Raw genomic sequence first — 18914 nt, forward strand, 5'->3', positions numbered from 1 at the left:
CTAACATGTAGTTGATTGATGATAAAGAGTTGTCATTGATATGTAATGTCAAAATCAATGCATGAATATGTGTGTTAGAGAATAACATATTGGACTGACCCGTTATGAGTATGTTTCTTGAATTATTATGTAATTGTCACAACATTACTCATCGTGATTAATATGTTTATGATCCTCAGACTTGAGATCATCATAATCCCAACATCGTGAGTTGTATATTTTCATACAGTCAAACATACACCGTAACTGGTTGTTCTATAAAGGCTGATGTTGGATATACCACGATCTATCTAGAGGGATATGGTTGATCGATATAGGATAAGTCCCTCCTACATAATGGGAGTAATATCTTAGGCCACTTGATTGAGTGAGACTAGAAATGCATGGCCATGCTCAAATAAGCTGATATGAGATGTCATACTTATTTGTATATCATAGTCTACTTAAGATATCAAGGAACATGGAATGGACTATGCAAGTGTGACTATTCCATGACTTGTGTCCAATCTAGAGATAAAGGACTTAAGGATTATTGCATGAAAGGTTAATCATAAAAAGTTTATGTCGAATCATGATTTCTTGTGACTTAGGTAGCAATGATGCATTGCTAGGTGCCACTCATTATTTGTAACATTGGAATCGTTCTAGTATTACTGCTAACGTTACAAGACCTACAGGGTCACACCCTATAGTTGAAATGAACAGAATAAAACATAGTTGGTATTGTGTTTGGTTGTCGCTTGAATTAAATTAATTATAGAATTAATTTAATTGGATAATCAAATATTGAACACATTATGTACAAGGTTGTTGTACGCATAATGAGAACATGAATTTGGTTAGTATATAAATTCAAATAAATATATAGTTTACCGAAATCATTATTATAATTAATGTAATTATAATTTTCGGTTTAAAACATAGTTATATTTATTTAATTTCTAGAAAACCCTAAAAAATAGATATAAAAACCCCATTTTTTTCTTTGCTTGGGGTCTAGCAACCGTCAAAGAAAAGTTTTTCCAAAACAGTTTTGGGGATTCCTTCCGTTCATTGTCAACTGGGTGGATTACGTAGAGGCTAGAGTCACGATAGATTACGGCTTGGTTCGATAGTAAATCAGATTACTCGTTACTGAGGCGTTGTTGTCTACTTAGAATAAAGATTCGGTAATTTTGAAACCTTTATTTCACCCCGATTCGTTCCTCACACATGGATCCATGGTTAAGATCACCGAATGTTTTAATTTTCCGCTGCGCCGTAGGAGTGCCTGCGTTCCAACACCACAACCTTGGCAAAAAATAATAATTATATAACAAATATATAATATTGCATTAGTTCACATGCATCCCTTAAGCATGCAAATAATTACAAGAACGCCACATCTTATCAAATATTAATGAAACAAGATAAAGAGAGAGATTCGGTCTCGATTTACACCATAAACATGGCACAACCTGGCTCTTGATATTAATTGTAGGAAAAAAATTTGTTAGAAAATGATTTTCTTGCTGCAGAAAATTAAAATTTTGAAAATAGACCCGATTTGTTATATTTATAGCAATAAACCTTAACCGAATTCATACTTGTATTTTTTACTTAGAGGGCATTCAATGTTTCTATTTTTCAACCAAACGATCTTCTCTACTATTCTCATACCACGAACTACTTCGAGTGTGGGCTCAAACCAATTAAATCGAAATACAAAACTAGAAATTCTCTCTTCTTTAATAGAAATCGATAGAATTGTTATTCTTGAAAATTATATTTAATAATTGAGAATAAATTCTCTCAATTTTTTAGCAGAGTAACAATCTCTCAAAGTTGTGTTAATAGCTCTACCAATGCCATCTATTGATCAGGAAAGAAGGTAAAACCCTTATTGAACTGTAAAGATTTGATTCAAATAGAGAAACAACTTCCTAGTTTAACTAGGAGAGGAAGAGGGGCTAATAGGGTGTGTTTCCCCTCATATTATTATGATGGGGATTCGGGCCTCTCTCACATTGGGTCCAATTATGAGTACTTCCTGGGCCTTTTGACCCAGTACTTTGTAATGTGATCCAACCTGATTCAGTTTTCCTATTACCAAAAATAAACTTTAATATTTTGTACTAAACAATTTTCTCATCCCATTTTACCCCTAGTAAAATTTTAACGATTTTACCCTCATTAAAATTTTTGACAACTTTACCCCAAGTAAATTTTCAAGAAAATATGTTCAATATTTCATAACTCAACATGTAACACCCCAAAACCTGGCCCAGAAGTTTAGACTGAATCCTGGAGGTTACATTGGCGACCAAAAGTGGCAAAAAACAAAAACTTTAAATCTAACCAAGAAAACCTTTTAGTTCATTATGTTTGAAACAATATTAAATCGACGTCAAACATTCAGAAATAAAATCCATAGTTTTTAAAGTTCAATCCAAATAACACCTTACAAAAGTCCAGCTTAAAAACTTGTACCATAGTTTATATAATCGTTTTACAAACAGACTTAAAATCAACCATATAAAACTTATGAGATTTTACTTAAACCAAATCAAACCATATCTTTCTGACACCTCCAGTATGCCAAGTCCAGCTCCAAAACACGGAATGTACCTAAAATGTAACAGCTCGAATTTTGGGCTAGTCAGAATAGTGGTTTCGGGACCACAAATTCGACGAGAAAAAAAATTATTTTCATTATTATATTTTTATGGTCTACGATTTCACAAAATGATTTTGTGAAAATTTCGTTCGAAAATTTTGACATTTGGGCACTCAATTTAGTCAAAAGGACTAAACTGTAAAAAGTGCAAAAGTTGAGTTCTACATGTTAGAAGAGTCCAATTATTATGAAATTTTAAATTGGAGGTCCTTAAATGGTAATTAGACCATTTTTTAACTTTTTGGACAAAAATGGACAAGAGATAAGTGAAATAGGAAATTTTTAAGTTGGGGGCATTTTGGTCATTTAATAATTAAAAGAATTAAAAAGGCCAAAATAGCCAAAAATTTGCCCATCTTCTCCATGGTGAATGAAATCAGCAAGGGGGAAGCCATATTTAGGGTTTTCAAGCTTCCAAGCTCCATAGTAAGTGATTCCAATGCCCATTTTTAATGTTCTTACGTTTTTGGAGTCCCGGTAACTTGATTTAGCTTATTCTAGCAATAATTTAATCTAGGGTTCATATTTGGAAAAATACCCATAGGTGAAATATTTTTATTTTGATGTTTTATGGTAGAATATGAAGCTTGAAATTATGTTAAATAACTTTTACTAGCCGATTTTAAGTGAAAACGAGTAAATTGATATAATCGGTAAAAATACCTAATGTTCATAAGTAAGTGCTAGAGTGAGAATTTGATGTTGTCATAGAATGGAAAAATGTTCAGCATGTCATAAAACATAAGAAAAAGGAATAAAGTTTAATTTCCGAGACTAGGGGCAAAAATGTAATTTTGCCAAAATGTGATTTTTGGACTGGATTGAATAATTTGAGTGTTAAATAAGTTAAATGTGTTATTATAAGTCAAGAAAGACAAGGAATTGACTTTGATTAGTGAAAAAGAGAAAAATGAGAAAAAGTGAGAAATTTCCCGATTGAACATTCGGAATAAAAAGGGATACGAATGAAGTGAAAGAAATGACCACATGTGTGACATGGACTGTGTGTAGGCCACTATGTGAAAGCGAAAGTGATGGTCACGTGTGTAGTACTATGTGCAGGCTACTATGCGTACCGGATAGCTTCGATCACGTGTGTAGTACTATGTGCAGGCTACTACGTGTATCGGATAATGATGGTCACATGTGTAGTACTATGTGCAGGCTACTATGTGAACCGATATCATTAATTATAAGGTGGTTGCTATGTGCTGATCCCACCGGATATCATTGATTACAAAGGGTGGTTTCGTTGTCTTTGAATCCACCGTGTATCTATTATTATTCCGAAGTGTTCATCGGGAAATTGACTAAGTGAAAATACATGAGATCATGTAAAAATTAAGTGTGATTGAATGATGAATATATGTGTGGAATTGAATTGAATAATGATTGAAAGTGAAAAAGTGAAATTATGAAAAGTAAAATTAGCAACAAAATAGTTTTGGACAGTAACAATAGTTTGAATTTGAAAAATCACCAAAATGGTGGAAATTGAATTAGAGAGTGAATAAGATATGAAATGAAAGATTAATGAGTCTATTTTTACATAAAAGAAAGAGAGCAAGCAAAAGAGTTATATATTTTGAGATATTTTAATTTTAGTGAGGCAGGGTTGGATTGATTTCAGAATCTCCTATTCTGAATTTGGAAAATAATTAAAAATTGTAAAAAAATAATTATGAGTTATAATTTATATGCTTAGAATTCTTAATGAGTATATTTTCAAAGGAAACAAACGAAAATATCATCTGAATTCTGTACAATAAGATAATTCATTTTTAGAGAAGAGAGGTCGAGATGTTGAGCAGTGAAATAGGGGTGACTTTAAAGAATAAATTGTAGTAATTGGCTAAGCCAAAAATTCTGAAAATTTTATGGCAAGAATATATATGATTCTAATTTTGGATAAAATTAATGGAACTTAATTTGGATCTCTGTAGCTGTAGATAAAAATAATTTAGTGACTGTAACTCGACTAGACAGCTTTGAATTTAAATATAAGTGAATAGTAAAATTATGTATAACGCTATTTAAGCATGTTATATACATAAAGGATGTGGGATGGAGAGGAGGAGGAGGGTAATAAAGTATATGAATGAATTGTGTATAATTAGTTAAATGTCTGATTATAATCGATAAATGTTGAAATAGGAGTGATGCTTATATTGGTGCATTACTGGTCATGGTAAGCTCATGAGAGAAAATAAAGTTTCATAGCACATGCGTGTGGTATATTTGGCATGAAATGATGTCATGAGTGGCTCATGAATTAACTCATGTTGGTAAGTTGATGCATAATTATAGTATTCAAATATATACATATTTGTAATATTTTGCTATATGATTTGGAAATAGGGGAATAAATAGCATATTGAAATTTTCGGCCATGGTGCTAGTTTATGTTAAAGGAGTGTTTTATGGCATATCTTAAGTAATGGAATGTTATGAATTTTGAGATTAATTTTCTAGTCAAATAAATGACAAATGAATTGAGTACGTATTCGTAATTTTGACATATGCTTGGTATATGAAACGTAATAATATATGCTTGAATAAACTTTAAGTATTCGAATGACATGGATTTGATGGTGATAAGGTTCGAACATTGAATTCATGAAGCACAGGTGATGTATTATTGTTGTGTGATAGCTTGGTTCGAGAAATTGGTTAGGTAAATAGTAAGTGAAAGCATTTATGGATATAGAAGAAAAGTTGGAGTTAATATGAAATTTAGCTCAATTAAATGATTTCATCAATTAAACATTGTGTATACCAGAATGTGTTAGTGAATTACATATTCGTAAATTGACATTCAAAGTTCAGTTAGTGATATAGGAAAATAACATTAAAAGATTTATGATTGTGATTAATATTGATTCTGACTTAAAGTGGATTCTTCAATATTGGATTGATTTCACGGATATATTGAGCATTTGAATAGGTATGTATTGGGCCTCGTAAACCCTAATTAGCAACTCGAAGATAATAATTTGAAAGTTTTTAAATTGGATGAAATTTTATAACTCAGTTTAATATGTTTATAAGTGAATTTATTCTGGTAATGCCTCGTACCCTATTCCAGCATAGAATACGGGTAAGGGGTGTTACATGAAAGGAAAAATACTACAGAGATGAGCTATGCGAGCTCAGTGTGAGTCCGAAACATGAACAGATGGTAAAAGACGGAGCGACACAATAAATACTTCAGACAAGTTATGTATAAAAATATCACTTACAAAAGTCTCAATCGGTATGTCAAATACAATATCAAACCGCAGAAATGATGATCCAATCATACGCAATAATCAGAACAGATTACATGACATTAACTATATTGTCAATAACCAAAAGTTCACATAAACAGACAAAATGTTCTGACAAACAAACGTATATTCAGATGCGAACGGATGCACATGTCAAAATCCCACCCGCCAACCAAACACCACTTCGTCCATCCAGCACACCACATAAGGGATATGGTAGGCCCGTCCATCATGCACACCACATAGAACCATAATAGGTTCGTCCACCCTACAAACCACAACGTGGAACTTTGCCACTTGAGCAACTGTATACAGCTAAGCTGATATACGTATGGGATAGTACGATAAATAGCTGTAGAAAAGTATCGCTGTTAAAACTGCTAAGTCTGTCTTCCTTCTCTTCATAGCCAGATCCCAAAATTTTCATGCTATGCAACAATACACACATTATGCAGACAATATACAGAAATGGACATTAACATTTTTAGTTTGAACAGATTCAAATTTGATTACACTTGTATTTTAATATTCAGTTACGACAACAATAATAAACTCATACTTGTTCATCACATAAATGAGAAATAAAATTAAAGCCCATAAACACACAAATATACACGAACCAAACTAAATCGAGTCCCAAACACACTTACCGAGGCTTAATTGAGGGTTGGATTACACAAAAACATAAAACAGATAGTTTATGACTCAAAACAAAAATTCTGCAAAATAGGGCCACAAGGCCGTGTGCCCCAGCCATGTGGAAGTGTCTAGGCCGTGTGGAGGCTTCCACACCTGTGTGACCAAGTTACACGGCCGTGTGAGTATCCCGTGTAACTCACTGTCCAAAATACCAAAAATAAATAGTAGAGGAGACACGACCATGTGGAGATCTCACACGCCCGTGTGGGTACACACGCCCGTGTGGCCAAGCTGTGTGGAACCAAAAACCATAAAAAAAACCTAAATTCCCAATTACACAAGGCCGTGTGGACCGCCCGTGTGCGGTACACACCCATGTAGCCACTCGTATGGTCAGGAAACCATACCGAAACAGCCTGAAATTCGTGTTTTTGATACCAAAATGACCCTTGTCCTTTGGAAATCCAGAAATATACTGAAATATGCAGAATATCATGCAATCAATCAATAACTCAACACTTAAAATCAACAGTTTCTAAAACACGCCTTAAATCGGAATTGCAAACAACAAGGATTAACCATTTCGCCTCCACAAGACTATTCTGACTCACATCTGATAACACGAAACACACAACAGCAATCTCCTTTGACGGAACGATAAATAAAAATTGTGTAAAACAAAAGAAGCAAGAACAAACAAAATTGAAATTGAAAAGAACAGAAAAAGAGGAATGATGGAAAGAAAAATGAAAATTGAAAAATGAAAAACATGAAACTTATTTTCTATTTTAAAATTAACTTCCCATTTTAAAAATAAAATAAAATAACATAAAAAATCAATATAAAAAAAACTCACAGGGGTTCGAACACGAGACCTAGAGATACACTAACACACAACTAACCACTAGACCAGCAGGCCTATTCTGACATTAAAACGTGAAACTGAACCCAAACATTCAACCCACTCACTGACCCTAACCACAAACCTCAAAACTTCTAACCCTAGATTCTGGGATGTTACACAACATGTTCACTATGACAGAATGATTTATTTTCATTTTCGGATCTCAAAACTGCTCAAAAACATAAACTTATTCTTCTAGTCATTTTTAAGTAATCCATATAGAAGTGTAATTAATCATTTCCATTTCCATTTCCATTTCCATTTCCATTTTGGACACCTACATTCATTTCCAAATGATTTCATTTCTCCATTTCGAAAAAAACCATAACCATTCCTAAATGTTTCTCATTTCACTTTTCCTATTCATTTCGTTCATTTATAATTCAAACACTCAATTCATTTCTGGTTTCAACAAGCTAGCGAAGTGACCGATTAGACATATGTAATTAAGGCTCAAATTATTTATAATTAAGTTTCAATTTTTCACTTAATAATTATAAACTCATTTAGTCACGAAGTTATTCCGCTATAGTATCGTGATTGACCTCTCCCTAATGACATACCATTACGAAAGCAACTACTTAGTGCTTGTCCAGTGGCCTTATCATAAATGTGTTACCCTCATAGGATATCATTGATCTTTTTAGGATAATATCCGCTCTCCAAATATAATCTTATTTTATCTCATGATAACCATTACATCTTCCTTCATGAAAAGTCCGTCATTATCAAATAGTGATCAAGTCATCCATCACAAAGACAGATGAATAGTGGCCACATTTACTTTTCATCAACCATGTATGTCAATGAGAGGATATTATTTACCCATGTCTCAGGCTATGAATTCTACTATTTTGAATGATGCTACGTACAATAGAAGTCGTACACCCAACGCACCAACTTTCGATTCTTTATCTATTCAAACTCAGACTTTTTCTTACATTAAAGTGTACAAGTCCCACATACATAGTCTGCCATCCACTCAAGATTTAGGTATGTCACACTATGAACATCTCAAGTGAATAAATCCATAAACGAATTTAGGATCTATTCTAGTTGAGTCCAATTAGATGTACTGTCAGTCCAGTCAGTCACATATGTCTCTATCTTCTTGGAGTCATCCACCCTGATGCCTAAGACAAGGCATCTCTCCAATTGGACATGATAGACAACATATTAGTCTTTCAATCGATTTTCTTATTTCCAATTAGACTAAGGACATGTTTAGGTTCGTATACTAATATAAGTTATCTTTCTATACTATGATCTAACCACGTAATACCGCTTAGTATCAGTTTAAGCAATAGACAACCAGTGAGCAACATTTGCTACTATTTTCCTTTGCATGCAAAAACCATTTGAGGAAAATAATACAAAGTTTATTAATTGTAATAAATGAATTTTTTTATTAATCAATCTATTAGGAAAAAATTACATGTTTTACAAATGAATATACTACACTTAGGGCACTAGATCCAACATATTTGTCACTTTACCTCAAAACAGAACAGAACCAATAATTAATTGATACCCTTATCTACCCTCTTTTTCTTGAATTTGCTAATGTAGAGAGATTAGAAAACTTACAAGCATGCAAGATTTCCAATTGCTATCCCTAGTCTCTTTCCTTCATGCAAGAACATTCCTCAATCTTTCTCTCTTCCATTGAAAATAAGATAAAAGAAACAGAACAGGAAAATAAAAGGATCATCCCTGGAGTAGAATGCTTCTCTTAACTATTAGTCCTTCCGACCCCTAACACCAAAACCAATTCACAGCCACATAGAAATACCTTAATCATCATGTCTCCCACTAATATATACTTAGTTATTATATTAGTGGGATTTGAAGTGAGATTTGAACTTAAATTTTTAATAGAATTGTATTTTTTTTCATTTTTGTTTAACTCTATTTTAGCTTTAAGAAGGAATTTGCTCAATGCATTGGTTCATATTTTGGTTCATAATCGATATACGGTATGATAATAAAATTATTTTATTTTATTCAGACTTAGAATTGTATTAAAAATTTGGAAGTTTACTTGATTACTTTATTTTCATCTAGATTTTGTACAATAAAAAAAATAGATCACTATATGAACTAACTTATGTAAGCTTCTTTACTGATCGTGCTAGATCAAACTTTTATTGTCGGTTGAGAATTTTTGCTACTTCATTTAAAAATGAAATTTAATTTTTGTTAATGACGAATCAAAGTTGGAAGAGGAGATGACGATTCATAGGGTGGAGAACATATGTCGTAAGGGAAGGTGTTCTATTCTTAAGATGAAGAGTAAGAGGAAAGACATAAGACCTTTCCAAGGCTAAGGACTAGTATTTATAGGTGAGAGTGGCCCTCTCTTAGTCTTGGATGTTGACACATGTCTCATCTTGGTCAGACACTTAGGGAGCATAATAACCCTCTAGATAAGCGGCGATAGGATAGAGACGATTAGGCAAAGTCCCATGTGTGAGTCATGCAAGAAACCTCTCAACACCTGTCATTATGAGGTAGATCATAAGAGTTTTACATGTTATGCATGTATATGTTCACGAAACCCGACCTTGGCAAATTATCGCTCTTGACAAGGCCGACAAAGTTGTGCCACAATGAGATAAGGGGGCGAAACTTACATTACCAAAGTATTTTATAACAATTACCCTCAAGTTAAGGGAAGATGATATAAAGTGACCTTCCTTAAGAGGATCATCATTTTTTGTTTATAATGATGAATGCGCGTGGAATGTATGTTTGGTGAAGAGTAGCATTTGTTGTGCAAATGAGACTTTTGGACAGTGTCTTTCTTGAATTTTGAAAGGTCGTCATTTAAGTTTTCGCCAGCTAATAGAGGACACATGTCCAACCATTATTGATTAGTGGTTTTGGCAGGTCATAATTTATGGAACTCATGTCGTCTCCTTATGTGGATTCCATGATTTGAAAAAAGATTCTATATATCGAACTTTAATTGGTTGATTTACTAATTCACTAATATTGTTAACATCTGGTAATATAATAAAACACATATTGATAATTTAGATACCACATTAGACATTTTCAATGTACAAGTATTATTAACAAATATGATTTATTTTTTATTTTTTATTTTTGCCATCAAAATTTAAGAAAAGACAATGTGAGTTCTTCAATTCTGTTTAATGTTTGTGCACAAACAATATTCTTTTATATGGTTTGAAAGCCTAAAGAGTCCATATAGTAATTAATGATTTAGCCCGACTTTTCTTTTTCTTTAGCGGGAAGTAATTTTCTTTTACGCTTATAGGCTAGATGTGCACATCAGGACATGGATCGAGTCGTATTTAGTCGAGAGTCAAATTTAATTAAAATGTTATTTGAAAATCTTTTATGTTTCAAAAATTATTCATAAATTATTAAATTATATTTTTATATTAGTATTTGAAAAATTATTTCATGTACCGTTTAAACTCCATAAATAAGTTGAAATTTTAATAAATATATTATAGGATATAATAAAAATAAAAAATTAATTATATAAATAAATATAACACTTTTCACTTGTAAAATTAAAAAATTTATTCATAATGTATCAAATAATTATCCTTAATATTAATATACTTTGTAATTAAATTTAAATTAAAACAATTTTTGTTGCTAAGTGGTAATTTCGATCCTTTCAAACCAGCCGAATTATGAATAACTTTATCTAAGGCGGGCCTCAATCCAAAAAAGTAGGGCCTATTAGATGGAATAAGTAGTCCAAACCTTAGACAATTTAAATAATGAGATATAATATAAATTATTTGGCTTTTAAATCTCATTACTTTAAATGTAGGGCCTATTTTTATTTTTTTTTGTTAAGTCGGAATTTATTAGAAATGAAACGTTTAAAATCGGGATATAAAATTAGCGAATATCAATTAATTGAGTTTTAGTTTAATTGGTATCGACATCATCATCGATATAAAAAAATGTAAGTTCGAATAAAACGTATTTATCCTCTTATTTAAATATTGAGAAGAGAATATAAGTAGTTCTACATATTATATAAAAATAGAGAATATCAAATTCTCAAAGAACACCAAAATATAATGAGAATTAATTAAAAACAAAATATATTCATAACTTTGATTAATTCTATTAGCAAATATATTCATAACAAATAGTCAAATTTAAAATTTATTGATGGATTAATACATATCATTAAAACGAAAACCTAGCTATTGCTAACTATGGTTTTATGAACTTTCAAAATAAATCAATTAAACCACACTTCTCTTAAACATTCATTTCATTTTATCAAGATATGATTTAATAATAACTATACCTTTTACCCTACTTTAATAATTAATACGACTACAACACCAAACTCAACAAAACCCTAATATTTTAATCTATAATAGCCAAGTAAAATATATAACATAATTACCAAATAAAGATAATTTGTTCAAAGTGGACAAAACTAATTGTGTTAGCATTAGCTTGATAATTGGGTAACTAGCAATATAATTGCCATTACTTTCAAGAAAACCTAATCCATAATGGCGTTGGTGAACAAATTTTAGAATAAAAAACCAATTTAAAGTCAAATCAAGCCGTCGGGTGGTTTAATATGCGCCACATCCGCTTTGTTGCTTTATCATTATGATGATCTCAACCACTATATTTCGACAATTTAGAGTTGACAATTAGCGCAAAGTCAATAATTTGTTTTTTTTTTAAGTCAATGTCATCTAATTGAATAATTTGATTATTAAAGACAAATTTATAAACTAGTGGACTGGAAATGGTTTGCCGTTTAGCAAAGAAAAGCTACTTCAATGGAAATTGGATATGGATATATATTTGATTATTTTATTGTAATATGTTAGTTTCGATTGATTAGTGTTTGGTTGGCTAGAAATAGTGTTTAGTTGGCTAGAAATGGACTTTTTGGATTGATATTTGCATACAGCTATTCAAATTACAAGTAAAGTTACGACCTCCATATTTGAGCTCCCACTAAAATTTAAACCAGGAAATTGTAATTAATTTAGCATGCTTTTATAATTTTATGTATAATTGATGTTTTAATTTGTGAATTATCAATTTAACAATAAAATTATAATTTTTCACGTAAAATTTCGAATCATTTTCTAAGAAAATAAATATACGCATGGATTTGATTTTGTATTATATGGATAAATATATAATTATTTAATGCATATATATAAACCGAATAGTTTTGCCAATAAATTTGTTTAATGGTAAATAGGAGTTTTAATGTCGCACATTCAAATCATGGTTTTATTTGAAATTAAATTGTCTAAAATTATTTTGATTTGTCATTTTGAATTCAGTTAGTGCTTGTACTTTTGTTTTGGGTGGAGAGACTAAAAATCATAAGATAAAACTAAAGTCAACCTAAAGAGAGCCTCACAAAACGCATGGGTCCCATCTTATAAGAATAAAGAGAGAAACTATTACTTTTTGTATTTCATATAAATTTGAAATTTAACTTTTTATTATTATGAATTTGGTTTTTTTCACTTTCATATTTTATTAAAAAAATTTTTAAAATTTGTTTATATGGCATTTTGAAATAAAAAAATACTCACTCGTAGCGGTGTAACTAAAATAATGATGTTATGAACTCAAATTTTTAAAAAATTAACAAGGTTAATAATTAGATTTGAACTTTAAAATTTAAAAGGTAGGACTAAATTCTTTAAAAAATACAAAGAATAAATTTCAAATTTAAAATAAAAATATAAAGACTTATATCATATTTTAAACTACAAATAAAATAAGATCAGCATATTATTCACACAACTTCAATTACAAAACTATATCTAGTTAGACTTTCTATTAACCCCACCCTTAGCAAGGCAATTAGCATTCCCATTTAACTCCTTCGAAATTTCACTAATCTCCCAACTCTAACTCTTAACGTGATGAATGCAAAACTCTACAATAGACCCAACACACCTTGAGGCTTTTAAAGGGCACCCAAACCAAAAAATAGCATTACAACAATCACTTTTACCAAAGATGTTAGGCCTGAAAATATCGAAAAGTAGTGAATTGGTATTTTTAAATTTTTTATAAACTTTGTTTTAAAAAAAAAAGAATGGAGAAAAGCTTGTACAATCCTTTTTATAGTGGTATGACACCAATTGATTACCTCTACTATTTTGGTATACCACAACTAAGAATTTCTCAATTCATTAGGTATAACCTTTACAAAACTACCATTTTTTTAAAGCTTAGATAGAAGCTTTCCCCCTAACTTTTTTTTTTGCTAAACTTGAACCCTTCTTAGTTTTTTGTCTGCTCAACTAAAACCTTCTCAATTTACATTTGATGATAAAAATGAAATTAACAATAATACCTGTAGAAAGGTACGTGTTTACAAAGTTTGTCTCACTAAGAAAATGAACTAAATGTGATAGAAAATTTCACAAAATAAACTTTGAGACTATGTACTGGAGAAAAATGAGAATATAAAGAATATAACGTTTTTCTCCTGTCCTTGACGCTTGGATATGTGTCTCTTGAGTCTTCAATTGTTCTTAACCTATATTTATACCCTCTAACCAATTATTAGACGTTTAGAGCCGTTGGGGGGAATTCCGAAGCATTTAAAGAATTCATTTCCACATTTAATGCAATCTGTAAGGTCAAGTTTTAATACGTGAGAAATAAGTCAAGACTTGGTTGAAAAATAGCCATTACAAATCTTAAGGTCTCGAGACATCTTGAGACTTATGGGTAAGTCTCAAAACTTAACGTAGTAAGTCTCAAGACTATAATGCTCTCATAAGACATGTGTTGTTTGACAAGTCTTGGTACTAAAAGCTCAAAGCTCAAAGTTTCAAGAATTGGTTGTTAAGTATCAAGACTTGGTACATATGTCTCGATATTGTACCCTTCTCAAAACCTCTATTAGAAACTGTTTGAAAGGTATCGAGATTTGGGAGACTAAGTCTTGATATTTGGCACAAAAAAAATCCAAAATATGTATCAAGTTTAGAGTCCAATATTCAAGATTTGAGCTCGACTCAACCCAAGTTGTTTCTCATGTTTGTACTATGTTATTTTCTTTATCTTTACAAGATTTTCTTTTGTTTTTATATGTTATGCAATTTCTATCAATATAAAAATTAAATATATTATAATATAAAAATTAAATATATTATTAATATATTTAATTTACAAATTTAAAATAAATAAATAAATTATTAAATATTACTTTAAAAATTACTAAATATTAAATAAAATTGACCCCTTTATAAAGTTTAACAAAATAATACGAATAGCCCTAAGGCTTAATTCTTCATTGATGTTGCAAATGAAAGGTGTTTTTGAAAAGTATCGTGAAAAAATGTGCTTTATTAATTTCAAGTGTTTAGTATGTGATGAAAATTTTAAATATTTTTTTTAGATATTGATGGATATCGAATTCACCAAAAATAAAGTTCCTACCCCTAAACAGTATTTAAATAGTAGAATTGGTAGTAGGGTTGATCTCATAGGGATTAAGATATCTAAAATTGTTGTTCAATTTAACTAGGTTGCATGGCAATAAAACTGTCGTGCCCACGACATGTGTTGGTCTATACAAAAAATAAGAGGGATATTAAATTTGATCAAAATAAAAATAATAAAAATAAATAAAATCAAAATTGTGGTAAAATAAAAAAATGAAATAATATTGAATAAACCAATGTCACGATGCTTTAGTGTAACACCCCTAACCCGTATCCGTCGCCGAAGTAGGGTTACGAGGCATTACTGAACAAACACAACCATTTTTAAAATCAAACTGATCACAAATATGAAAATTAAATTACTTTTGCATAGCTATTTATAATTTACAATCAAAATATAATCAACATCGTACTCAAACCTATACATGCCATAAGATTGAGTTCAAATATTTAACAAAATACCAAAAGTAGTCGATAGTGTGATAGACTATGCTGATGATCCCTGAGCTCGTAACGCGTCTCTAAAATCTATAAAAACAAATGGGCAAAAACAAACAAAGTAAGCTTTTATAGCTTAGTAAGTCTATAGCATACCTAAAATACATATAAAAGAATCATATAATTCTTTAAGAAAATTTATTGAAATCACAATTAACAATTATAATTACTAATCAAACATTTGTTTAAATTTTAATAGGATGTGTATTAATCTAATACACCCAAAGCAGACAAATGTATATACATTTTATGCATATAATCTACAACCATGAATCATGAATGCATATATACATATATGCATGACAAATATTAGAACCAAATGTATATACACTTTAAACATATTAGCCGAGTGCATATATACATAAGCTTAACAAATATTATAACCAAATGTGTACATGTATTTACCACATACATTTATCCAAAGTCATATATGTACTTATCATGCACATACAATCGAATATATATATAACTTTATCAATCACATTTCATATCTCATTATACATGTATATATATATATATATATATATATATATATATATATCGATCATAAACTTTTAACCTAACTCATATTTATGCCTATAACCGAATACATTCGCATTCAACTTTTACTTATAAACAAATATTTACACATATATGTATTAGCAATTGCACATAAGATTACTCATCAGTTTCTTATACCAAATGCACCCATAAAAATATATATATATATCAACCACCTATGTCGAGTTTATGCACAACATCTTCAAACACATAAATCTGAACAATTCACACAATTTCAACAGATTCACCGGCACTTAGCCTGTTAGGCTTAAAACCTGATTCAATACACTGGCAATTAGCCTGCTAGACGTAAAGTCCGAAATATTTCACCGGCGTCAAGCCTGCTAGACGTATAGTCTAAAACATTTCACCGGCATCAAGCCTGCTAGACGTAAAGTCTGAATTATCTCATTGACAATAATCGTTTTAGGCCCCAAGCTCAAACACTCAATTCACCCAAATATTACTCATTTTCGAACTATATAGGTATATAAATTCCATGCTTAAATATTCAGCTCGAAACTCAAAATTTATATCATAGAAACACATGAATATATATATATATATATATAAAACTCAACCACCAAATCCAATTTGACAATTCAATAAATCAACTGAACATATTTATGCATAACCTTATACTTCAAATCCTACTACAAATATAATACTATTTAACTAAAAATATTCTTGAATAATATACACTTTATATTCCAACATATTAAAATTTTACACATATATATACATGATCAAAACTAACATATGCAAATATCATCTAATAACAAATTTCAAAACTAAATCTTATACATGCATACATATACACTCAAACCGCATATACTTTTATAATGACACATCTTAATTGATTCAAAAGTGTATATATACATGTATATTTACATGTTTAATAATAAAACTCTTATATCTATGTATATTTACGAATCTCTAAGTACACATATATACATATACATACTTATATATTGTTTTTATGACATTAAATAGCTAATAGACTTACCTCGAAAGATGGAAAATCGAAGTCGGACGATTATTCGATTAATTTGGCTTTTCCTCGATCTAACTCCGATTTCTTTGGTTCTCGATCTAAATATATTCAAAATAAGATAATTTATTTATTAACACATTCAATTTAATCCAAAAACACATAATTTGGAAAATTACTATTTTGCCCCTAATATTTACACTTTTTGCTATTTAGTCTTTTTTGCACAAAACACAAAATACACAAAATTTTCCCTCACTAAGCTAGGGCCGAATGTTCCCTGTCTTCATACTAGTCCACACATTTCATTTATTTCACATTTTAGTCCCCCAAAAATTTAATTTCACAATTTAGCCTATTTACTCAATTTCACTAAAAATCCCAATACAAAACATATTAATCTATCACATATCTTTCATTTTTCATCATCAACTATCACAAAGTCCAACCATTCATCAATGGCACATTTCAAAATCATCAACAATTCACAAAATTAAAACATGGGTTTTGAAGAACACAAAGCAACGATCTCAAAAACGTAAAAATTATTAAAAATTAAAACCTAAACATACCTTAATCAAGCAAAATAAGTGCCGAACCTAGCTTGCTATTTTTTTCTTCTTTTCCTTTTGTATATTCGGCAATGAGAAAGATAACATGCATGGCTTTGTTTATTTTAAGTTTTATTATTTTCAATATATTATACCATTATTATTTTACTTTTATATTTAATATATATATATATATATATATATATATATATATATATATATATAATAGTCATCATTGCCGTCCACTACCATTAATATTGGCTAAATTTCAACATGAAACCTCCAAATTCTAAAGACAAAAATAATTAAACACTTTCATATTTAGCCATCAAATTTTTATTTTATGCGATTTAGCCATTTTCTCAAATTAAGCACACAACAATAAAATTAATTCATGAAACTTTCACACAAGTAAATTCACACATAATAAACACGTAAAATAATATTAAAATATTTTTCAGACTCGGATTTGTGGTCCCGAAACCACTGTTCCGATTAGGGTCAAAACCGGGTTGTTACATTTAGGCTCAATTTTGACTCTGATTTCAAATCGATCCTTAACAATAGATTTTTTCCTCCAATCGATAAGTCAGTTATAATGATCAAGGAAATGTCTCAAACCACCAGCCTTTCCATGTGTAAATTAATTGCAAGAACTCTTGACAACTAACTCTTATTGAACGTACGCTTTCACGATTTAGTTCCTCAGTAGCCTTGAGAGCTAGAAAGACCTGACTCGAATCAACGACTTCAATCGTGCAAATTAGCTAAATTCAATTGTTATTTTTCTTGATAGGTTTAATCACTTACTTAATTAATCACGTTAATTTTTTCTTCAACAAACTGATTACGAAAATTACGGGTCATATCAATTTTTCCAACTATACGCACATAACACCGAATCAACTAATGTTTGACTTGATCTATTATGAATTTATATTTATCTCTTAAACTAGAGACAATAATATTTGGGTAATTTACTAATAAAAGCCATTTTTTTTCAAAATTTACCGAAATGGGCCGATTTTTTGATTATTTACCGGAATGGGTCATTTTCTGCGAAATTGCGTCCACGTCAGCGCGATGTCAGGGTACGTGTCAGGACATCGCGTCTACATCAGCGCGATTTGCTTATGTGGAAACAAATCGCGCCTACGAGGACGCGATTTGCTGACGTGGATGAACAGTTTATGTTTTTAAGCTTGGAAAACTTTGAAAGGCCATAACTTTTCGCTCGATTGTCCGATTGAGACAATTTTTGTTTTGATTTCGAATAACTTTTCGAGATCTACGCGCTGACAAACAGCCAAAGGCATTTTGCCATAGTTTTTGTCGAAAAAGATCCTTTTTTCCCCTAAATTTTGATTTTTTCGGTTTAAAATTAAATTTTGAAACATTCAAATCATTATTTTCCTTATTTA

At 30.4% G+C, this 18914-nt stretch overlaps 1 long non-coding RNA gene across 1 annotated transcript; it reads right to left on the reverse strand.

Moving 5' to 3' along the window:
* Positions 1-15261: 15261 nt before the first annotated feature.
* LOC128034681 (uncharacterized) lies at positions 15262-17599 on the reverse strand. Its single transcript, XR_008190821.1, has 3 exons — positions 17515-17599; positions 16958-17043; positions 15262-15441 (listed from the first exon to the last, which is right to left on the reverse strand). It is a non-coding gene; the product is annotated as an uncharacterized LOC128034681 (long non-coding RNA).
* Between the last annotated feature and the right edge of the window lie 1315 nt (positions 17600-18914).

The sequence above is a fragment of the Gossypium raimondii genome, chromosome 11, assembly GCF_025698545.1.
Source record: "Gossypium raimondii isolate GPD5lz chromosome 11, ASM2569854v1, whole genome shotgun sequence".
Lineage (NCBI taxonomy): Eukaryota > Viridiplantae > Streptophyta > Magnoliopsida > Malvales > Malvaceae > Gossypium > Gossypium raimondii.